The sequence below is a fragment of the Falco peregrinus genome, chromosome 1 (assembly GCF_023634155.1).
Source record: "Falco peregrinus isolate bFalPer1 chromosome 1, bFalPer1.pri, whole genome shotgun sequence".
In the NCBI taxonomy this organism is placed as follows: Eukaryota; Metazoa; Chordata; class Aves; order Falconiformes; family Falconidae; genus Falco; species Falco peregrinus.
Genome location: NC_073721.1, coordinates 86,138,587 through 86,154,787, shown reverse-complemented (window position 1 = coordinate 86,154,787; position 16,201 = coordinate 86,138,587). Strand labels below are relative to the sequence as shown.

General features: G+C 36.5%; 1 protein-coding gene across 9 annotated transcripts in view; it reads left to right on the top strand.

Annotated features, from left to right (window-relative positions):
• FUT8 (fucosyltransferase 8) overlaps positions 1-16,201 on the top strand; it is a 187,533-nt gene that overhangs the window by 83,644 nt on the left and 87,688 nt on the right. For 5 of the 9 annotated variants that reach the window (XM_055796329.1, XM_055796305.1, XM_055796340.1 and 2 more), the window contains one exon: positions 5,125-5,201. The gene's annotated coding sequence lies outside the window, so the exon portion shown is untranslated. Of the gene's footprint in view, positions 1-4,161; positions 4,178-5,124; positions 5,202-11,492; positions 11,664-16,201 lie in introns of those variants that run through there. The other 4 variants (XM_055796312.1, XM_055796347.1, XM_055796333.1 and 1 more) reach the window with 2 other exon arrangements.

The window sequence follows — 16,201 nt, the reverse complement described above, 5'->3', positions numbered from 1 at the left end:
TCAAAGCTTGTTTGAAGGGGAATCTTCTCTACAAATTTGAACTGCAGAAAGAATCTTGTGCACTTAACTGCAAAACAGTTAATTCCTGAGAGCCTTTCTTCTGTGTGCAGTAGAAGTTAGATAATTTGGCTTTGATCCTTGCATATTATGGATTAAGTATATTCCAGCTTTTCTTTAGCTCTTAGCAGTAAGGAATCTCAAGGTAAAACTAGAAAAAGACATTTTATAATATATAGAATTTATCTATATCTAGATAAATTTTTATTTATCTATCTATATATATATATATAAGATTATCTTTCCCTCTGTTCCCCTCAGATGTTCGTTCTTCCCATATTTAAGGAAACTTGCTTAGTATTAGCAACTAACAACGATGCCAGACAGATGGATTGATGGGCTTTTCAGCTAAATAACCATTTCTTCATTAGAAAACCACATTCTCTCTTGGCTTAGAACTGGGAAACACTTTTTCTGCACTTCACTTGGCTTACAGAAGGAATTATTTTTCATTTGTTTTTTTTCTTTATTAATAATGAAAAAACATTCAGTGTAACATTTTAGCTGGTTTTGTTGTTTGTTTGTTTTAAGTGGTTCTGATGTTTAAACAGATTCTTTTCATATATATTTCCCCTAACATAGGTTCAGGCACTTCTTTGCCAGCTACTTGAAACAGTAGAGCCAGCACTGAAATAAGCAAGTGACTTCACTAAAAAGCTGGTCTGGTTACTTCTGAAATTGCTGATACTGGAGAATGCAGGATTATCACACTTAGTAGTAGAGGATGGTTTATGTGTTTGGAGTTATAGACAATGATTTAAGTTTAATTAAAAAAATAATAATTGCAAATTCACATACTCGAGTGCTGTTAAGAGCTTCTGGTATAACTAGACTGCTAATCAAAGGTAGATTGTTGTTTGACCCAGATCCTGATCTGTTCTCTTCTCAGATCATGTGGCTCTGTGACAGTAACATGATTCTAAGACACACCAGCTGGTTTCTAGCTTTCAAAAAAGATTGTTAGGACCAGCCAATAAAGCATCGGTTGATTTGCATTTAGGATGGTATATAGCTCTGATTACAGTCATACTCGGAAAAGATTAAGTCATTTGGAAAATAAAGAATTGTTATGTGATTATGTTGAAGTTGAACTTGCCTTCTCAAAGGAAAGTGAAAGAATTTGGCATGTAAAGCCTGGGAAGAAATAAGAATAGTCTTTCTTGGGTGTGAGTGCACATATGGGAGAGAAATGACTGAAAATAAATACATCTGAGGGATAAACGTAATACCAAATCTTGTTTGAAAATCAGAGAGTGAGGTCTAGTCTTACAGAATCAGTAATGGGGAGAAAGAAACTTAGTGGTTCAAGACGGTGTTTTATATGTTTATACAAAAGACTGTGTAAGATGATAGGGTTGATCCTGGAGTCAGAAATTAAAAATGAGCATATGAGATTTCTTGGTACTGGAATAAAAGAAATACCTGAGAAAGAAGATAAAATAGCCAAGAAAATACTTGTTTGTTATTCATCATAAAGTTTACAATTTTACAAATTTTGTTATTCAGGGCTGTTGCTGGTATCCAGTAGAGATCAGAAGGGAATATTTATTTTTTTATTTTTCTGTTCTTGGTGCATAATTTATATTCTTCTGAAGTAGAGGCAATTTGCCAATGACTAAAGGTGGGATTCTGACTGATGTATCTGATTCTTCCTGTGGTATTGGGAAAGTAGTCTTGGCCTGGCATATGGGTCTAGTGTATGTATTTAAAATTAAATCAGTTTGCCCCAGTCAAATGGGGAAGGGAAGGGGGAAGTGTTTCTTTTTTTTTCTTCCCCCTACCTCACCCCTCTGTATTCCTGAGGTGATGTAAGTATTTTCATCTAACACTTCTGTAGTTGAAGGCACTTAGAGTGTGGCTGGTATCCTTGAATTTTATTCTCTTGCTGTTGTGCATTCAAGTTTTGAGTCTCTTTAAAATTCAACTTTAATTACATGAAAAGTGTTGATAAAATGTTTTGGACTTTGTTTTGAATGGGTTCTTGTAATGCAGGAGACTGGATTAAACACACCAGGTGGTATCTGAACCCTTTGTAAGGATATATTTATTTCATAAATAGATTAATTTTTCTAAAAAGAAAAGGTAGTGACTAGTCCATGTTCACCCAGCAATTCAAAGTCAGAATTAGGCATATAGCTAAAATTTCCTATCTGCAATGACCTTTCATGATCTCTATTTCCAAAAAGATCTCTGCAAGAGGTGCAGACTTACCTGGAAGGCACCATTGTCTAATTAATCTAGAGATATTTGTAATACTGTTGAGGTGGTTGAATAACAAAGGCAAAGATTTTTTTAAATAATTGTAATTTTTACGCTATATATAGAATTGCATCGTCAGGGATATATTAGCAATAGTACGTTGGAAAATCGTAAGGATTTTCATGGTTTTAAAGTTTTGAATGACTCGGAGTAGGTTGACTGTTTTTTCCCATGGTTCCATAAAAAGATGCTGGAATAGACAGTCACTTTACACTAGTTGCGATGATCTTGAAACAGAGGGCTTTATTTCTTTCCTTTTATTAATAATTTGCAGACCAAAAAAATAATTGCTGGTCTCCTGCATCTTTATTTCAGTACAGCATTTCTTCTTTGTGAGTAGTACTCTGAGCACACTATGTGTTACAAGCAAATATTTGAAAACCAGTGCATAATTGGTTGCAAAACAATACTTGGAACTCAGATTAAATTTTCATTATCATATAGGTGGAATCTGTTGAGTGGAGCTACAGATGACTTGACCAGGCTAGGTTGGACTGTTATGTTAAACCAACATAACGTATCTCACCGTTTGGTTATGTGTATATATATATGTGTGTGTGTATATTATATATATTTATTTATTCATGTTGTGGACAAATTTTGCATTGGAACTATGGTTTTTTCCCTTTTACTTTGTCAACAACTGTTAAGTAGCTACTTCACTCTGATGGTACGTTAGTACGGAAAAAAGACCCAGATATTCATGCTTTCTTTTTATTGTTCTGTGTGCTTATATATATTTTAAGATACCACAGTTTAAGATTTTTGGGGAGCTACCTGTAGGGCATGGTGAATTGCCCAGGCTGATAGGACTCTGGCCTTTTTGTACTGTCTGTAGTTCTGTTGCTTAAAGATAAATCAACTTGTAAATCTAGCAATAGTTCTTTTCATTACATGAAATGTACACTTCATGTTTGCTAGAGTCAATCTGTCTAAATCTATTTTCCATACATATGACTCGGATAATATGCTGCCTTCTACCTGTTATTGGGGTTGCAAATACGGTTTTGTAAGAAGATACAGCGTGATACTTCATATAAATGAAAAGTAACCATCATTCTAGACTGTGCTTTAATGGATTCACTGTAGGGCTACCTCTTGGAACAGGTGGGCTCCATGTTCAGTTTTGCTTGGCTTCCTGACTCTCTCCTTCAGCTGTTAGTTTCACCTCTCCATGTTTGTGAAACAGATGGTATAACTGATTTGATGAGAGGTACAATAAAAGTTTTTCTGGAAAGCTAAACCCCTGATATTACTTTTTATACATGGGGTAACAGTGTTGTATTTTTTTGTTGTTGTTGTTTTGTTTGTATTTCTGAGATGCTTTATCACAGGGAAAACTATATCCTTTATATTGAGTGCAACCCTAGCTGAAGTATACCCAAATTACCAATCTAAAATGGAAATAAAAATAGGCTATCTCACTCTGTCCTCAGAAGTTTAAGTTTTGAAAGTTCATGGGCTCTGACCTTGTAGGTGCTGATTATTTTAAATAATTTGTTACATAAAAAAGAAAATACAGAATTTCATCTTTTTTCCATTTTTATCACTGTTGCTTTTGAGAGTTTTAGAGTTGCTGGTTCACCTTGTTCATTTAATAGTACAGCTGCTGAAGCTTCTCTTTGAAATACAGTCACTTATTTTTCATTCAAACATAAAGAGTGATGTGGCATAATTCTCATTGCAGTAAAACACAATTATCTGAAGCATTTATAATTTTTAATTCACTCCTATTCCTGGTGCTATTGTTGCTTTAATTGATTTCCTATTTATTTTTCTTCCCCAGTTTTATCCCTTTCCTAGAAGTGAGGTTCTCAAATTAGCCTTTTCAACATCCAATTTACTGCTGTTTCAGAGTCTGGTATGTGTAGCTTTTGCTTGCTTTTCTGTTAAATGACCAAGAATCAACACTTAGTTCAGTAGTATACAGGCATTCTGAGTTAGTGAGATCAGTGTTATAAAATGATGTAACTCCATACCTTGATAACTCAAAAGGAAGAGTTTGTTTAAAACAATCTTTTCTTCACCGAAAGGGTTGTGAAGCATTGGGACAGGCTGCCCAGAGAAGTGGGTCAGTCACCATCCTTGGAGTTACTTGAAAGACGTGTAGATGTGGCGTGGCACTCAGGGACATGATTTAGCACTGGACTTGGCAGTGTTAGGTTTGCGGTTGGACTCAATGATCTTAAGGGTCTTTTCCAATCTTGGATTCTCTGATTCTAGGTCTACTATGTATGTTATGTTGTGTTATGTGTAAACATAAATATACAAGTGGTACAAACCAAATTAATTTGCTTACATCTATTTGAAAGGTAGAACCTATTCTTTTCCAACTCTGGCAACTATTTCAGCTGGAGGAGTTTGCTATTTTAGTTTTTGGCATCTGGTTTTAGGATCTTGATCGTATAAGTTTTCTCAGCTTTTTATTCCTAAACCCTGGCTATATATATATCCCAGGAATAAATCGACTGCTTTCCCTCCCTGCCCCTTGCTTGCTTTATTTGTTTTCACAGACACCTTGAGGGTCCATGCTTAACATTTGTTGATGTTTTTGGCAGCAAAGCAGGCAGTTTCTATTTCTTTGGACCTCAGTATAAATAGAGGTTGTTCATATATATAAATTTCTGTTTTCATAATGGTTTTGCTACAAGTAATCTAACCACAAATCATAAAATTCTGAACAATATTTTTAATAAAAGTGTTCGCATGCATCTTTTGAGTGCTGCATGTAATAGTCAAAGGATGAAAACATGAGTAAGATAAAAAAGGATAAAACCTAATGGTTGTCATCTCCTCTTCTACTTTCAGAGAATTTCATAGGCTTCAAAATGAAAGTGAGGAAGAAGAGTCCCCAAAAGTATTAATTTGAAGGATAATTATTGCTGGTAAGTAAGTACTTCTCTTCCTCTGTGATGTTGCCTCCGCTGGGATGAAAACTAGATGTAAAGAATCTATATGAAGACCTGTGCTACTTAAACAGCAACTGAAAACTGCCTTTCTGTTCATAAATTCTTGTCAGCTGGGTGAAGCAAACTTTGCAAAAGAGAGGTCAGGTCCTTTGCATTTATGTCAGATCACTGACAAAACTGGGTCAATAAACCACCTGTTTCATCTTTCTTTTCTCCTTACACCCATTTCTCTTCCTTCTTTTTGCCTCTCATCTCTAAAAAGAGAAATTATTTGATAGATTCATTATGTGTTCTCTGTCTTATGTACAAAGCCTTTTCCTTGGCACTATTTTTGGGCCCTTTCATCTGTATTGCAGATACTACATGTATTTCTCAGAGGTGAGCGCTGCTTCTCTAGAAGCTGGGTGCAGGCCCTGTTTGATGAAGTTCCTCGTGAGAGAAACTAAACTGTTGTGGCTGAATATTATTGTGTGATCTGGGATATTCTAGATCAAATGCTAGATTTTCTCAAATGGTCACGAGTATTAAAATCCTAATACTACAGATTCTAACAGTTTTGAAGGTCCAAGCAAGTACCATAATACTCAAATAATTAAATGTATCATAAAAGATACATCTTAGAAGAACAGTAACTCTCTTCTTTTTGAGAAGTTGATTAATGAATGAAGAAAACTTCACTGAAACGTGAATTCAAGTGTGAATTTGGAAACCAAACATGTTATGATGTTATTCTGTTTTAATGCAATTGCAGGAAAGACTTATAAGCAGTGTTGTTAATTATGGTAAGGATAAGAAGGTTGTGAAAGTTTATTGAACTTTCACAGTTAAACAAATTAGACTGTCAGCTCAAGTGAATTTGTTGCAGATGAGATGCTTTTACTGTTTGCCCAACTTCAGTAATGGTTGTCAAGCTGTAGACATCTAAAGTATTCTCAATTATTATGATTTTTTTATGAAGTTATAGCTCTTGAAGTACTTTGTTAGCTTATGAATTTAACTGATGGGTTTTTTTTGTTTTTTAAAAAAAAGGGGGGGGAGGATTTCAAATGATGTTCTTTCTGAGGACCTCATGGCCAGGACAGAACAAAGAATATGGTGGTAGCTTTCCAAACATCCAGTTTCCAGTTAGGTTTCTTGGAACTGGGTTAGCTGTTGTAACTGCTTACTGTTGCTGAAAGGGGTTGTTTCCATTTCCCAAACCCTGCTCTCTTCTGTATCTGACGTCTGCTGAAACCAGTTAACTGATTTATCTCAGAAATGTGTGGAAAAGATGGCTAGTTTGTTTCTTGATTTCTGGGTTGAATCAACTCAGATAAGCATTCAGAAAGTGTTAAAGAGGTGCAGAGGAAGAAATGAGACTCTGCTGGCAGGAGCGAAGAGTGTGGGAGTATGGCCTGACCATTCAGCAGCAGCCAGTCAGTGGATCTGTCCAGCAGTTTGAGGTTAACGCTGTGTTGAAGTTGCCAGACTGGAAATTGATTTGACTTTGGAGAACAGATGGTGGCCTCTGTGAGAGCTTTAGACTGGAAATGGCTAACCTCGCCAGATTCTTCCCAGCTTTTGCTATTAGTAGGAGTGACCTGTCCGTACCGAATAGAAAGAATGATTTAGAGGGGAAAAAAATCTCACCAGATAACTAGAAAATCTGTAGTAGTCTTCTCTCCAGGTGGTGGAAATGAATGAAAAGTATGTATGAAGAACTTGCACAAATTGTCCAAACCTCACTTCTTATCAGAATTGTCTGGTCTGTTGTACATGATGTTACATAACACAGCAATTTGTCTTAGTTTACGGTTTTGTAAACTAATTTTTCTTTTTTGGTCTAGGTGTGAGCTTGGATGCATGCATATATGCTTGCTTGTACTTAGTTTTTATCCTTCATTTTGTACTGTGTTCACTCTGCCTTGATTTGTCTGTAAACTGTGGTGATGGTTGCATCTTTTGTAGAGTTGCAGTCCTTCCTTTAGCAGTGATGACAAAGCACAGTGGTTGAGAACTGCATGAAACCTCTTTTTGCCTTCTCTGTTCAATTTGTGTGGGAGGATAATCAAACGGATTTGTGCAGGTCTGTATAGTTAAGTCAGTGGTTTTTGTATGCATTGCTCAACTATTAAGGGAGATTGAGCAGTGGAGGAAAGCTCATTTGAGCTTAATATCTAGGTGAGATCTAGGTAGTGCTGGTAGGTTGAGGCAAGTAACTAAGTAATAGAGCAAAGGCGATACCTTTCCCATATTACTTGATCATGGCTTGTGTTGGATTCCTGCCTCCTGTCAGAGTGTATAACAAACTGCATGTGGAACTATTTTCTGTTATCAAAGTCCAGCTGGGAAAAACTGTATTTAATCTATCTACCTATTAATACGTTTTTCTTGATGCTTCTCACATGTAAAAACTTTCTAGTGGTAGTCGTTCATCCTCCCCCCCCCCCCCCCTTTTTTTTTCTTTCTTTTTTTCTCATATCATATTTCACACTTGATCTAATCCATTCCATCTACGAACTGTGGTTTTCTAGTTTACTAAAAAAGAAAGATCAACTGAGCATTTTTTATTAGATTCTAAAACACTTTCTTATCCTTTATTGGATATACTGTTAGATTTACCAGTGGTAGGCTTTTGAAGATAAACTATTCTCTGCAGAAGGCTTTTATATTTTTAAAGTTTGTTGTAGGGACACCTGAAACCTTGGATAGTTATTTTTTTATTTCTTCATATCGAAATCATTCAACATATGATTCCTGATGGAAAAGGAAAATATTTTTTCAGAAGGGTATGTTGCTGATCTAGCCCTGCCCTTTATATCAGGATCAAAGCTGGACCATCCCTCTGTGTTTCTGGAGTATCTACTATCTTTCATGCTTACTACTTCCCCCCTCACCTGAGGATCAGCGAAGTCTGTTTCTTGTTCTAATACAACTTCAGTTCACTGTTTCATTCTGGTAGTCATTTAGCTTGGATTCTTGTTTGAAAGATGGCTTGTTGCTTGGCTGGCTCGCTGAAATACGTTCTTTATTAAAAGTGTGTTCTCTGTCTAAGTCAGTTCTGCTGCAGTAGTACAAACAACAGTCTTTCATGTCTTTTTTTTTTTCTCAAGAGAAGAGGTTACTAATGTATCCATTGACTTGAACGTTTGCTGCAGTGAAAAATGATACCAGGCTGAAAGACTGCAGAGAAGTTGGAAGATTGGATAAGAATTTAAAATGAACCAACAAATTAGAAAGACCTAAGAAAAATGGGATACAAGCCATTGAGGGCAAGCTCAAAATACTTCTTTTAAATTAAAGAAAATAAGCAAAAGGCTGAGAGTTCTGAAGAAAAAAAGGGTTAAGAGCTGACCTTAGGTCAATGGTATCATACACAAAAAAGGTTCTGAAAATGTAACATCATACCAGGATATATAAATGGAAGCACTGTCAGAAAACACTGTGTAAACGCCTCTGCTCAGCTTAGGGTAGAAATGGAGTCAGCTAGCTGATTGTGTCCAGTTTTGAGCCATGCACTTAATACATGCAAACAAATCAAAATTACCTTGCCAAATTGGGAAGTCCAGAAGACAACAGTGATTGGAACACTGGATCCGTGACCTATGAGGAGAGGCTGAAAAAATTGAGGTTGATTTAATGTAGAGAGTAAGTGCTGTTCTAGGTCTTTTGGAACACACCAAATCTAATAAGCTTAATGTTTTTACCAGCAGAGATTAATGTAGTGTGGCTTGTGAAGTGCTGCAATAGACTGGGAAGTCCATAAAATGTAGTAATACACACGAGTATGTGTGACCTCATCTTAGAAGGGAGGGGTGGTCTAATAACCTTCTGATAACCTTACTACATTTTATGATTTAATGTCTAGTTTCTGGCTGTGTTAGTCTTGCCTTTTTGTTGTTTATTAGAAGAAATTTTAGTTGTCATGGAGAGAACAGGATGTGGATAAGTGCCAAGGGTACATCTACTGTATAGAAATATTCTGCAATTGGTTTGGTTTTACCTTTTTTTTTTTTTTTTTAATCTTGTAATCAAGCTACACTGATAACTCAGTACTTCTTTATTGTGTCTATGTTTGGATTATGTTAAATAGTGGCTAATAAACATTTCAGATATCGGCAGAACCTGTTAGCATAGGGTAATCTTAATTGTTTTTACAGTTCAGTTGAGGCTTTTTTTTTTATTTTGGCGACCTCTTTTTTTGTTTTTAAACAAATATTGAAATAGCCGAAGTCTAAAGTGAATGAGAAAAATTAGATGCCTTGCCAGTATGTAGAAAAACCAAGAAAAAACCTTGAGTTAATTATAGGGTAATTCCCTTGAAATTGATCCTAATGATACTGTCTTTTAATCAGATTGATTTTTCCTAAAGATATTTGTTGTAACTCATGTTAATTGTATTAAAATCAGTTAATGAAACCTAAAAACTGTCAGCAAACTGGTAACTTTCAAACACTAAGGAAGGGTCCCTTAAGGCTGCATGGCAGGGGGTTCTTGGTCATCGTCTTTGGCTCTTAAGGAGAATATATTGTTTCTAATAAAGCTCTAAAAGTTGTAGTTTTAAAGATGCAGTGATTTTAATGATAGAAAGAGATCACTACCTTAAAGTGCTTGGCAAGTTGAACTTACTTGAGTAACTTGTGTTTTGATTGAGCCAAATTATGCCATCCCAGGTCTAGAGACCAGTATTGTAGATGGCACTTACAGGTTAGAGACTAGTTTTGAATGAACTACCAGGAGGAGGCATGTAGGGGAGGTGATATTTCTGCTTTATGCAATATGAATGGACTGTTGTGGGTGTACTATGGTTAGCTTGAAGGTCTAGTCTTCAGAAACCATCTTAGGAAGTAGGGAGGGGTTTAGAAAAGAGCTATAAAAATAATTTAGATTCTGGGAAAGCATCTTATTTTAGTACTTGAGAAAACTTGAGAAGTTTTGAAGATTTCTTCTTCAGTCCTATATGAAAAGGCATTGGTAAAAAGCTGAAAAAAAAGTGTTTCATAACTAGTTGAGCAGTTTTTCTGGGATTCATTCATTCTCTCTCATTTAATGTGTTGGAATCACGTGAATGGCTTTAGTAAAAGATGCATTGCTTTGGACAAAATGTGTGGTTCTGATAGGAAAAAGTTTTCGTGATCATTTGATTTCAGTGATCAGTTTGTGGGATGTCAGATTATGTTGGAGACAGTATTAATAAAGTCTGTATAGACATAATCCCCCCCTTCCCCCCCGCTTTTAAAATTAACCCTAATGGTACTTAGTTCATCAGAAAATTCAGAAAGCATAGAGACTACTGCAGTTGGTCTTCATTCATACTATATAAAAATAGGCTTGTAAGTGGTTGAACTTGAATAGGCTTTTTATTAAAATGGCTTCCTTCGTGGTATGGCCATAATTTTTAAACCAATTTATTGCAACTGGAAGAATGTAGATTTGTAGCAAAGCACGCAATTCAACACTTGCCTTTTAGGAATAACAATTATTTATGGTAGCTTTGCGTGTCTCAGTTTCAAAATTCAGCTTTTTCTGATAAAGCCTAATCTAGTATTTAAATTGTTTTGTAGATTAAAAAAAGTCTTCTGCTAACATTGTTTCACTCTGTAGATGACACATTCCCTGTCTTGTGAAATAATTGTTCCTTGATGTTCCTCACAGTGTAGTTTGTCAGCAATTGGCTACAACTTCAATTACCTAATGGTGACTGTGACTGGAATCAAGCTGTTGTCTTTAAAATGAACCGATGTGTTTTGGGTAACCTTTTTCATGCTGCAGTCTGTGTAATGTAAACTGCACAGATCTTTTTAGCATGTGTGAATTGTAGAATCGTGCTGGTTGGAAGGGATTTCCATTTAGTCCAGCTTCTCAATAGCAGCTCCAGTTAGAGCAGCTTGCTCAGATCTGGTTTTGTATATTTTTAAGAGTGGAGAGTCCATATCATCTGAGACCTACTCCAGTGTTTGACAATCCTTACTTACAGGTTTGGTTGGTTTGGGTTTTTTCTTCTTTCTTTTATTGAGCTGGAATTTACCGTGTTCCAATTTTTATTTGTTGCCTCTTGTCCTTCCACTGGGCAGAAAAAGAGTGCAACCCCATCTGCTGAGTACTTGCAGGAATACCTCTGTGTATATCATAGTTAAACAAGAGGAGAACCAAGACAAGGATGAAAAGTTGGGTGATAAGGTCGCTTCTACCACAAGAGGAAAAAAGAATACTAAAATGTTGGTGCTGCTGTCCATGCTTTTGACTTTCTGATGCAGTTTCATGCTATCCCTGTTTGGAATACATTAGGAACATTACTACTGGAAAGTAGATTTCTTTCAAGACTCAGAAGAGGATACCGTAATAACATCTGTGAAAATTCACTGAAAGGGCGTGTACCAGAGGACACAGGCTCTTAGAGAAAGCAAGGAGACTTTGGATACCAACATGAGGCCTGATGAATGGGTGAAGTGAGTTCAGGTAGGTAGCTTGTGTTTATTGTTTTTATGTTCTTGCGGAAGCTCGACATTCTCCCTTCCCTCCCTGGCAACATCTTATGGTTGTAGCTTTGAGTATATGATAAAGAAAGGAAACAATAGAACTAGGTCTCTAAGCATCTTAAAAACATAGTTGGCCATAAAAAGCGCATGAAACTAAATAAGCTATTGTGTTCTGACAACCAGATAGAGTTTCTGGTTTAATTAATTAAATTAATTAATTGCAAACAGAAATATGTTACAACTAAACAATAAAAATAAAATACATCGGAGATGTGAAATACTCTTTGAAAGCAAGATAGTACTTAGTTGGCCAAACTAACTAGTTGGCCAGATTTGGGAGGTAGATGGGAAATATAAATGGTACAAAAGGCATTTCTTAATTTTTTTTCTTTGATTTTTTTCCCTTTCTTATCCTGTTTTCCCTTTTTTATTCCCTTTTTTATTCTGTTTAAGTTTTGAGCAAATGTCTTTTCCATGCCATAGGATCGTTTAGGTTGGAAAAGACCCTTAAGACCGTTGAGTGCAACCAATAACCTAGCACTGCCAAGTCTACTACCTAAGCACCACATCTACATGTCTTTCATACCTCCAGGGGTGGTGACTCAACTACTTCCTTGGGTGGCCTGTTCCAATGCTTGCCAACCCTTCTGGTGAAAAAATATCCAATCTAAACCTTCCCTGGCACAACTTGAGGCAGTTTCATCTTGTCCTATCACTTGTTACTCAGGAGAAGGGACCAATATCCACCTCACTACAGCCTCCTTTCAGGTAGTTTGTGAAGAGTGATAAGTTTTCCCCTGAGCTTCCTTTTCACCACACTAAACAACCCTAGTTCCCTCAGCCGCCTCTTATAGGGCTTATTCTCTTAGACTCTTCACCAGCTTTGTTGCTTTTCTGTGGATGTGCTCCAGCACCTCGGTGTCTGTCTTGTAGTGAGGGGCCCCAAAGTGAACACAGTATTCAAGATGGTGGGCTCACCAGTGCTGAGTGTAATGCTTGCCATGCCTGCCTTCAGTGTCATCCAGCAGCCATAATCACTCTTGCCTCTGAAATTCAGCCATTTTTAGTGTGCTGTTTCTATGTTGGTATTTTCAGCTACTCAGAAGTTCACCCTGCAGACGTTTGGTATCTTTGAGCTATGATGAGTAATATACAGTTCTCTTGATGGTGGTAACAAACCACTCCTGAAGCAAACTGATGTAATTTGGAGAGATTCTCCTAGGAAAAATGCAATGGTACTTGTGTTGTCCCCCACACTCCCCCTTGTTTAATGTGAACAAAATAAATCTGTGCTTTCCATTAGTGGCCTTTGGTTGAGTTGTTGGATACCTGGAAGACTGACTTTGATTAGGAGAAGGGAAAACATAACTTAGGAGATGATTTTATGAGCTTCTCTGGTGGTAAAAAGGCTACTTGGCCAGCAGAGATGGGAGGCACAGTGTATTAGAGGCAATACATCAAGACTAGAAGAATGGCCACATTAGATGGAAAAAAGGAAGAAGGATTGCCATTGGCTTTGCAGACAGAACTGAGACCTCAATTTATTGCTCAGGGAACAAATATGTTAAGAGTATTGCAGAGGAATCCAAGTTCAGTTCTCAGTCTTTCATACCTTTACCAAAGTCAGCATATTACTGGTAACATTTTTGTCACAAATACTATGTAAAATGGAATGTGTAACAGTAACAGGAATATTAAATTCTGTAAAATCCATTCTTGTCTTAAAGCATTACCAGCTCCTTTTCAGCTCACGAAATGCATATTCAAGGGTCATGTTGTATCTTCTTATGTGGTAGTTCTATCATTCCTTTCTCCTCTTTAGACACCGTGTAGAATTTCACCTGTCAGGCTAAAGGTAGAATCTTTCAAGATAAATGTTGTCATTGTGTTTCTGCCACTGAATATGTGCCTTTCCAGGAAAAATGATAATGTTTTCACAAAGTTCCTATTTTTTGAAGACCACTTTTTGCACCTCACTGCCCAACCAGGTTAATATGGATGGTATGCTTTTTTTTTTTTTTTTTTAACTATAGAAAAGTACTTCTTTCCCTTCTATGTTTAAGACTGGGTGAGGAAAGCAGAACTGCTATATGTCTCTTTCCTCTTGATTGATCACATCTTAGAAATTCCATTGTCTTAAAGTGACCTTTTTCCTACTCATTACAGTTGCAGTGCTGTGCAGAAGGTCATGTTTTTAGCTATTTACTTTGTGTTTCGCTTGAAGGAGATGATCTGGTGACTGATAGTAGTCTGGGACTGTAATCTTCCGAAGGGCATTCATTCCATTTTGCCCTGTTAAATGCTTTTAATTTTGTTGTTAGTGGTGTTATGTAGCACTTGTGTTTGGCATGAACGTAATTTGAAGGGCGTGAGGAGGTTGCCAATTGTCCTATAACTGTAACACTGAATGATCTTACAACTCGGTGCTTTTTTTCACAGATGCAAAAGCACCACTTGACACTCTGCAGCTGGTCAATGAATGCTTGCAGCAGTTGGTGATTTTGCTGCCCCATCTGTATCATGCATCCTTTCATCTTGTCTTAGTTTCAGCGTGATTTGGTAGTTGTTGAAATCGAACAACTATGGAAAAATTATGTATGCTATTGTTATATGTGGATAACACTCATCTGAGAAGAATTTATGTTTCTTCTGGATGGTGGCAGAATGAAAACTGGTATGGTGAGCTGCAGGTATTATCAAAAGGGGACACTAAAAAGCTACAAATGGAGCTGTGGGAAGTGGACTCTGAGTTTTCATAGTTCCCTGAATGTTTGGGTTAGCATCCTACAGAGCACTATAAAACAGTCCATTAATCGTATCTTAGGCAGTGATAAAGAAGGCTCTGGAATTTCAGCTGTATTGTGCACCTTCCTGTGGTTGCAGGGTTTTGTGAACAGGAGCCAGGATATTTACAAAAACAAATGTATGTATGCTGTGATATGCCACTGTTAGCAGCAGTATGACAACTGATGCTTTCTGGAATAAAACATTTCTAGCGTAGCAACACTGTTAGAATAGGTTCTTAACTTACTTGGTGGAAGTGTTTTATGATGTATGTATTTCTCTGTTACTAAACCATTGCTATTTTAATCCAGATCAAAGATGCTTACACTAATTTTGTCCCACTGGTTCCATTCAAACAATTCATCTAGTTGTTCTCAGTCTTCTGGTCTCCATGTTTTCTTATTGTTTTATAATGTTGTTTCCTGTTTTTCCTGGGATATTCCAGAAAACTAATTTGCATATACATGGAATCTATGTTTTTCAATTCATTATTGTTGCTATTAACTAATACATAATTCTTAAAATGTGTTATGATATGAAAAGATTTGTATGATGAACCTGAATTACTAAACTCTGTTGGAGGGGAGAAGTTAATTAATGCTGATACTTCTGAAGTTATTATGCAAGGACTGAAAACTGAACATTCATTCTATGTGAAATGTACATTTCTGAAAACCGCTTCTTTTCTGACGCATACACTTTAAGTCAAAAGTAATGGCATTTAGATGTACTCTGAACATAGTACAAAATCACCAAATCAGAACTATTCAACTGATCCCTAGATTTTTCAGCTACCAGTTTATATTTAGTTTTGGCTGTTCAGTACAATAGCAGTATTCCAGGGAACACTGCTGGGATGTGACCAGTGCAAAATAATCTCTGCGTTTGGGAGCATTTTACAGCAACATATGTTAGAGCAGATTATTATTTTGATGCCTCATTAGATCAGGGAGCATAGCACACAGCAAGGTCAAGAAAAAGGAAAACTCCAGCTCTGTTTAGTGGAATGCAGATCATACATTTTAATATCTTCAGAGATTATTTAAATATCATGCTCTCCACCCTTCACTCTGCTTTTTTTTTCTTCTATGCACCTTTTTGAAGCAATGATCTTTCAGGCTTGAACGCCACAAATCCCTCAAATTTGGCAGTACTTGTGGGTTTTCCCCGTTTGCCATATATCAAAGGATTGCTTATTGCTTGCATTTCATTTATTCCTTTGCATCAACTTTTTCATAATTTAATAACAGTTGTAAACATGTCACCTGGAGATGGAGTTGATGGCAGAGAGCATGTGATCTTTTCCTAGCCCGTGGCAAAAATAATCAGTAAGTTCTGTGGGATTTCCTAAAATCTATGGATTTTCTCCAGCTTTGTATGTACTGAGATTCAAAACAGGCTGTCAAGAAGCATCAGAATTAACTTAGCTGATAATTTGATATAGAAAATAATCAGGACTTTGTTGCAATTTGGTACTTCCATACATGTATGCGTCTTCCAAATCTCCTTTCCCTGTAGACACTCACAAAGTCATTGCCAGCTACTTGTGCTAGTGGCTTGTATTTCAACAGGATCTTAATCTGTGCCATTTCTTTTAGTGACCTTAAAAGGATGTCATGTGCCCATATGCACACAGGAAAAGTGTTTTAGTTGGGTGTGGGTTTTTTTTTTTCATTTTTAATCTATATTCTTTTAGCAGGCATAGTATAAATAAATGCTTTTTCCTCTTTTCGT